We start from the raw sequence: 8,874 nt of genomic DNA, 5'->3' as shown, positions 1-8,874 counted from the left end.
TGTAGGCCAGGGAGGGGGCGGCGGGTAGACTACAAGTCCCAGGAGCCGCCGGGGCTCGGGTGCGTTTCCGGGCCGGTTCGGCGCCTCCGCCCCGGGTGCCCACGGGGAGGGAAGTCGGGCGGCCCTCGAGCGCCCTGCCCCGCCGCCCGGCCTCGCGTTGGGTGTAGCTGCTGTGGGCGCGGCCGCTGGCAGTCAGCGCGCCGCGCGCCCGAGCGCACCATGGGGAATGGAATGAACAAGGTACAGTGCCTGTCCCTTGGTCTGTCCCGGCCTGGGGCCCCCGCGACCTTGAGCGTGGGGGGCCGGAGCGGGGCCGGGCGTGTCCCGGCGGGAGGAGGCTGGGTTGGGGTTTGAAGGGGCTGCCCGCATCGCACGCGCTTCCGGGAAGGCGTTTCGCGCCGGGGACCAGAAGAGCCGAGGTGCACTTTACGAGCAGGTGACTGGGCTCTCGGCCGAGCTTTGAGCTGAGCCCCGAATGAACGCTTGTGGTTTTCTGCTTTCTCTCCTGCCCGCCCCGCCCCAGCCCAGCTGGTGAAACATCACCACCCACATCACGGGGAAACGGCGTAGATGGGGTCTTCTGCTCTCGATTTCCCTCTTTCTCCGCAGTGTTGGGGTTTTTTCCCCATATGTACGAGGAAGTATTTTCTTGTGTGCAGAGAAATGGACAGAGGTCAGGGGCTACCTCCTGAGCGCCTTTTAAATACCAAATACCCAGGGATGAGAAAGGATTCAGAACCAATTTATCCGGAGTTCGGTAGCTTCTGCTACTAGGGCAGCCTGTTGACTGGCTGCTCGGCATAATAATTGCACCTTCCAGAAAATCTCTGGCCCTCCTCTGCTCCACTCTGCTGTCCAGGGCCCCAGATACCCGCCCTCCTAGACTGTGGGCCTGTCTGCGTCCTCCCTGTCACCCGAAGGTGCCAGTCCCAGCTCTTAAGCCACCTGGGACGTCTTTATGCCAACTGCAAGGTTAGGCTTTTGTTACTTGATAAGTACTTGGCTATAGGAAAGACTTTCTTAAGACTTTAAAAGCCCCTCACCAAAGGGAGTCTCTTGGCAGGTCTTTGAAATGTACCTGTGTGTGATTGGGTTTCTGTCTCGCACACCCACGCTGTGTTCCAGCCAACATACCTTCATACACACACCCAGCTGTCCTATCTGGGGTAAGACAGCGTGGCTTCCTTTCCTTTTTTGATTTGTCTCAGGCACTGGAGTGACAGAGATTTGTCCTTACAGCTCAAAGGGAGCCAACAGAGGGGGTGAAACCCACTTCACTCTTCACCTAATGCCCAAATGGTATTTATGTGGCCCTGAGAAGACCACCCAGTGTTGTGCTTGTGACTTCACTGAGGTTTTTGGTAAACAGGATTTTATCCTTTTTTAAAACCTTGGCCAGTGCTCAAGTTTAGAAAGCGTCAATTTCTCTCTGGATAAATGCTTGCTCCTGTCTATTTGCATTAGAGCCCATCAGCTCCACGTGCCTTCTGCTGTTAAAATTTCAAACAGCAGTAAAGGTGCTTACCACAACGTTGTGGGCTCAACTTGCCTTCCTGTTGGTTGTGTTCATACCTCAGCTTTTCTTTGGTTCTTTCTGCAGTTTTCCCTACTTAAGTTCTCTTTTCCAGCATGTAATTTGAAACCTTTGTATATTCTGATTCCAAGAATATATTTAGGAATACAAATGCATGCCTAAGGGATCAAAGTTATTTTTAGGCTTCACAGCAGAAGCAGTCATTATAAAAGTATTCACATCATATGTTCTGCTTTCAAAGAGAATAATAAACTCTTCACTATTTTGTAACTGTTACCATCTTTTATTATGAATACTGTGGCTGTCTCCAATGTTGTAGTTGTTGTTAAGGGCTGTCAGTTGGTTCTGACTCATAGTGACCCAGTGTAGGGTTTCTGAGGAGCAGCTGGTGAGCCTGAAACACCAACCTTGCAGTTCAAACCGACTGCAGCGCCACACCAGGAGAAATACGCATACAGACCGATATGGAGACTTCACTGATTCGGTCAATACAGATTCAACAGTGAGCCGTACAGTACTTATGGGACCTGGTAGAAATGTAACATGAGTCACAGGTGTAACCTAAAATTATCTAGTAATCACATTATTTTTGTTAAATGCCATGGAGTTGGTTTCAACTCAGCAACCCTGTATAGGTTTCCGAAGAGCAGCTGGTGAGTTTGAACCACCGACCTTGCGATTCAAACCAACCTTGTGCTTATCCTATAAGGCCAGTAGTCACATTAAGGAAGTAAAAATAAATGGGTGAAATCCATTTTAATAATATCTTTTGTCTAACCCAATTATGTTAAAATATTATGCTTCCACCATGCAATCGGTATATAAAGTTATGCATTAGATAGTTTGCCTTGTTAAGTTTTCAAAGTTTGGTGTATAGAGTGAAGTCACATCTGAGTTTTGACTCACCACATTTTTAAGTGCTCAGTAGCCACGTGCAACTGATGACTCCTGTGTTCATAACATAGGTTGTGTGTGTGTTAGAGAGAGGACGAGAGAGAACACACAAGGTGGGGAGAGCAGAGGCTCCAGAGACTAAAATAGACGTGATGTGAGCAGTCCAGAAGGGGGCATCCAATCCAGAAGGGGCATCCGGTCCGGGCATGACGTCTTCTGGAGTAAATGGATATATGCTGCGATCAGAAGGAAGAGCCCAGAGTTACAAGGTTAGTTAGGGCTTGTAACTGCGTAATGGGAAGCCTGTCAGGTTACTACAAGTTTAGTTAAGGCACGTAGACGCGTAATGGGAAGCCTGAAACTAAGAGTGTTGGCCATGGCTTTCCCATGTATTGCCGTGCAACATAGAATGAGGCTTCCTGTTCTTCCTGTTTGAAAAAATACAAAAAGGAAATTAAAACACAAAACCAAACCAGTTGCTTTGCAGAATCAGTACTGTAAATAAAAATTAAACAATGTCCTTGAAACAAAAACATAGCTTTGAATGTGGACCCTGAGGTTGCTGGGTAAGATTCTCCCACAAGTGTGTTATCGCTGGCAAAAGAAAACATATGAACTAAGCAGTGCAGATTTCTCTTTGACCACTTTGAGAATAGCAGTTTTTATTTTGCCATAGTGGATCTCCTCTATAAGTCCCAAGTTTTCCATGTGGCAGAACATAAGCCTCTCTTGTTCAGCCTGTTAGATGCACACAGGGCATTTCTGTATTCCAAATAATTAAAGATTATGAGGAAATATAGAAGGGAACTCAGTAAGTGTGAGCAACGTTATGTGTCTGCTCTGTATGAGTTCTAAGCTGCGCTGTAGCCCTATGAGGCCTTTCTTACCCTCTTTGTACAATTAGGAAACAAGACACAAAGAGGTTAGGTGACATGACTAAGATCTTAATATGTTGTTGTTGTGATGTGCCGTGGAGTTGGTTCCGACTCATAGCGACCCTGTACAGGGTTTCCAAGGCTGTAAATCGTTACGGGAGCAGAACACCTCATCTTTCTTCCGCGGAACAGCTGGTAGTTTCGAATCGCTGACTCTGACGTTAGCAGCCCGATTCATAACCACTATGCTACTCAGATCTTAATACAGACGTGGTAAAATGGGTTTGGGTCCTGTTGTTGTTGTTGTTAAGTGCCGTCGAGTCGGTTCCAACCCATAGCGACTCTGTATAGGGTTTCCTAGGAGCGACTGGTGAGCTTGAACCACTGACCTTGATGTTCAAACCAAGTTTGCAGTCTAGCACGTTAGCCCACAGCACCACACCAATATTCCAGTCCCCGTCAATTTCATAGTGGAACTTTTTGCTTTGAACCAGGATGCTAGTTCATCCTGTATAAATTCTAAAGACCCTGAAAAATCACCTGAAGAGCTCACACATTTCCAAATAAATTGCAAATTGGTAAATCCCCTTCTTCTCTTCCTTTAGTTTACATTGACAAAGAGGAGGGAAAAGGCAGTGACTAAAATGAGAATTCCATTATTATTATGTTTTTTTTTTTTTTTTAATAATTCCCAATTTGTTACCCAGAGCTGCCCAAAGGTAACATCGCCAAGGAGTTTATGGTATGCATGACCCCACTCTGAGCATGTTACCACACAGAGCACCGAAATTAATTCTCAAGCAACACCTCACAGTAGATGCTAGCATATTCACCCCCATTTGACAGATGAGGTCTTAGGGCTTGTGAACGCAGAGTGCGGTCGGGAGTGCAGGAGTTTGGTCTCTAGCCGAATGCAGTACCTCACGGTGCCATGCTGCTGACAGACAGGTTGGGCAAGTGTTTCTGGTAGACTAGGGTCAAAGGAAGCAGGCCGTCATATGTAAACTCCTCTTTCACTTTTGGATCTTCCAAAAGACTGACTCCCCTCCATTATCTAGGGGTAGGAGTTCCTGTCTTCCCGGCCATCTTAGTTGTAACCACTACTGTGTTGTTGGTAGGTGCCGTTCATTTAGTTCTGACTCGCAGTGACACTATGTGCAACAAGACACTGTGCACCCTCCTTTCCGTTGTGAAGGGTGAGTCCATTGTTGCAGTGCTGTGTTGTTGAGGGTCATCTTCTTTTTAGAACACCTTGTATTTTCCCAAGCAGGGTGTTCTTTTTTCAGGGCCAGGTCCTTCCTGATAACTCTATCCAAAGTAAGTGAGACAAAGCCTCACGCCATCCTTGCTCCTAAAGGAGCATTCTGGTTGTGTTTCTTCCAAAACACATTTGTTCATTCTCTAGCAGTCCGTGGTATTTTCAGCCTTCTTCGCCAACACCAGAATTCAAATGCATCAATACTTCATGCCATTTAAAAACCTAGGCTCTCAGGCTGAGTGCTATGCCAGGAAAGCTGCCCCTCCCCGTCCCCCACGCCTCTCCTCCATCTGCCTATCCTTAGTCATCAGCCAGAACAAGGGACCGGACAGTGGACGGAGGGTTGCTGTTCTGGGGAGGAACACAAGGGCTCTCTGTCTTTGACATTTCACCCTCGTTGACTGCCAGGGTTGATTCTGTTCAGCTGGTACCAGCTGTAGGTTCTGCCGGACCTGGATGCCTTCCAGCATTTCAGGGGCTGCTTACACTGAGAGGCGTGCTTTACTCACTCCTCCCTAAGAAACCTATTGTTCTTTCTGGAGTAAACAAAAGGGCTGGACTACCAGATAACTCACGGAAGCAGCAGTCAAGAAATCAAACAACCTATGGCATTAGGAAAATCTGCTGCACAAGACCTTTTTAAAGTGTTGAAGAGCAAAGATGTCAGCTTGAGGACTAAGGTGCACCTGACCCAAGCCATGGTATTTTCAGTAACCTCATATGCATGTGAAAGCTGGGCAGTGAATAAGGAAGACCGTAGAAGAATTGACGCCTTTGAGTTACAGTGTTTGAGGAGTATATTGAAAGTGACGTGAACTGCCAAAAGAACCAACAGAACTGTGTTGGAAGAAGTGCAGCCAGAGTGCTCCTTGGAGGCTGGGATGGCCAAACTTCATCTCTCATACTTTGGACATATTGTCAGGAGGGACCAGTCACTGGAGAAGGATATCATGTTTGGTAAGGTGGAGGGTCAGAGAAGGAGAGGAAGACCACCAGCGAGATGGATTGGCATCAGTGGGATCAAGTGTGGCAACAATTGTGAGGTTGGCCCAGGATCGGGCAGTGTTTCATTCTGTTGTGCATAGGGTGTGAATCAGTACTGACTCGATGCACATAACAACAACAACAATGTGTCTCTGCCTTGTCTAAAGTGTGATCTCAGGCAAGTCCTTTAAAATTTCTGAGTGGATTCATAGGTGTTTTGAACTATAAGACCTGCAGCAGGTACCAATACTGTCTCTCTCCTATGAAGCTGTGCATTCAGGTAGGGAGAAAGACGATTGTCTCCAAGGCCAAAAGATGATTAGGACCAAATCTGTGCTTATTCCTTAAGAGTAGTAGAAATTTCCCAATCTGCATTACAGACTTTTTTTTTTTTTTTTTTTTTTTTCCTTAAACCTACTTGATTGACTTCACCTCTGGCTGGATATGAGATTCTTCTTCAGGCATTGTCTGGTCAGCCACATAATCCCTGGGGACAGTGTAGGTCTTCTGTATACATCAACTCTCTTCTGAAAATCTTTTCATTCCATTGTCTCTCTCTTTACTCTGGGAATATCAGCAACAGTAATATCAAGTATATAGAAGGCCAAGTATTCTCATCTGTCAGTTTGTTGTACTGTGGTGGCTTGTGCGTTGCTGTGATTCTGGAAGCTATGCCATGGGTATTTTAAATACCAGTAACATCATCCACAGTGGACAGGTTTCAGATGAGCTTCCAGACAAAGATTAGGAAGAAGGAGACATGGGCTACTTCCGAATATTTAGTCATCGAATACCTTATGAATAGCAGTGGAATGCTGTCAGCACCAGATTACTGAATATTGAAACAGGACGAAGAGCGCCAAAATATTGTCAGATATAGTGGCGGAAGATGACACCTTCAGATTGGAAGGCACTCAAAATACGACGCCTCCTCAAAGTAGAGTTGTCCATGATGATGCAAATGGATTAAAGCCTTTGGGATCTTCATTTGCAGATGGGGCACAACTCAAAATGAAGAGAAATAGCTGTAAACATGTATTAATAATCAGAACATGGAATGTACCAAATATGAATCTAGAGAAATTGGAAATTGTCAAAAATGAAATGGAAGGCATAAAAATCAGTACCTTAGACATTAGTGAACTGAAATGGACTGGGATTAGCCATATTGAATTTGACAATTTCATGGTTTACTATGCCCGGAATGACAAATTGAAGAGGAATGGTGTTGCGTTCGTCAATATTTCAAGATCTGTCTCGAAGTACAACGTTGTCTGTGATAAGATAATATCCATGTACCAACAAGGAAGACCAATTAATACCACTATTATTCAAATGTATGCACCAACCACTAAAGCCAGTGATGATGAGATTGAACAATTCTACCAACTTCTTCAGCCTGAAGTTAATCAAACATGCAATCAAGATGTATTGGTAATTACTGGTGATTGGAATGCAAAGGTTGGAAACAAAGAGGAGGGAGGGATCAGTAGTTGGAAATTATGGCCTTGGTAATAGAAATGATGCTGGAGAACACATAATAGAATTCTGCAAAATCAATCATTTGTTCATTTCAAATACCTTCATGTGTGGAAAGAGACAGTGGTAAAGCTCCATAACATCAACCAAAACAAGGCCAGGGGCAGACTTGGAACAGACCATCAGTTGCTCATATGTAAGTTTAGGCTTGAAGCTGAAGAAAATTAAAATGAGTCCCTGAGAGCCAAAATATTAACTTGAACATATCCCACCTGAATTTAGAGATCATCTGCAGAACAGATTTGATGCATTAAACACTAATGACCAAAGACCAGAAGAGTTGTGGGATGACATCAAGAACATCATACAGGAAGAAAGAAAAAGGTCATTAAGAAGACAAGAAAGAAGGAAAAGACCAAAATGGATGTCAGAAGAGAGTAGTTTGAAACTTGCTCACCAGCGTAGACATGCTAAAGCAAATCACATATCTGTGAGGTAAAAGAACTGAATGGAAAATTTCCAAGGGCAGTTCAAGAAGACACAGAATCAAATATTAAAATGAAATATGCAGAGATCTGGAGTTAGAAAATAAAAATTCAGCATTCCTCAAGCTGAAGGAACTGAATAAAAAAATTCAAGCCTCCACTTGCAATATTGAAGCGTTCTGGTTGGCACTGTGGGTTAATAAAATCAGTTTGAACTGTAAGGTCAGTGGTTCAAGCTCACCAGCTGCTCCTCAGAAACCCTATACAGGGTCACTATGGGTCAGAACCAACTCAATGGCACATGACAACAACAACATGGGGAAAATATTGAATGATGCAGAATGCTTTGAAACAAGATGGAAGGAATACACAGAGTCATTATAACAAAAAGAAAAAGTCAATGTTCAACCATTTCGAGAGGTGGCATATGATCAAGAGCCAATAATGTAGGAAGAAGTCCAAGGTGCACTAAAGGTATTGGCAAATAACAAGGCTCCCGCAAATGATGGAATACAAATGAAAATCTTTCAACAAACGGTTACCATACTGGAGGCACTCACTCATCTATGCCAAGAAATTTAGAAGACACCTACCTGGCCTACTGACTGGAAAGGGTACATATTTGTGCCCATTTCAAAAAGAGATGACCCAACGGAACGCAGAAATCCTCAGAAATATCATTAATATCACATGCAAATAAAATTTTGCTAAAAATAATACAAAAACGGCTGTAACCATACATTGAAAGAGAACTTCCCAAGGTTCAAGCTGGATTCAGAAGGGGTTGTGGAATGAGGGATAGTATTTCTGGCATCAGATGGATCTTGGCTGAAAGCAGAGAATACCAAAAAGATGTTTAACTGTGATTGACTGTGCAAAGGCTTTTGCTTGTGTGGATCATGATAAGCTACAGACAATATTGTGGAGAAAGAATATTCTGGAACCCTTGATTGTGCTCATGAGGAACCTCTACATAGATTAAGAGCCAATTGTTAGAACAGGAGAACACTGAATGATTTAAAATTAGGAAAGGTGTGCACCAGGGTTGTATTCTTTCACCATATTTATTCAATCTGTATACTGAGGAAAAATGCAAAAAGCTGGATTATAATGAAGATAACTGCATCATGATTGGAGGAAGACTCATTCACAACCAGTGATAAGCGGATGATGCAACCTTGCTGGCTGAAAGTGAAGAGAACTTAAAATACTTACTGATGAAGATCAAAGACCACAGCCTTTGATATGGGTTGTACCTCAATGTAAAGAAAACAAAAATCCTCACCACTCAACAAAAAGATTGAAGTAGTCCAAGACTTCATTTAAAAAAAAAAACTTTTTATTGTGAATTGAACGATGGTTTAC

Source organism: Chrysochloris asiatica, unplaced genomic scaffold, assembly GCF_000296735.1.
Source record: "Chrysochloris asiatica unplaced genomic scaffold, ChrAsi1.0 scaffold00144, whole genome shotgun sequence".
NCBI classification, from domain to species: Eukaryota; Metazoa; Chordata; class Mammalia; order Afrosoricida; family Chrysochloridae; genus Chrysochloris; species Chrysochloris asiatica.
Note: the sequence above shows the minus strand (reverse complement) of the source record.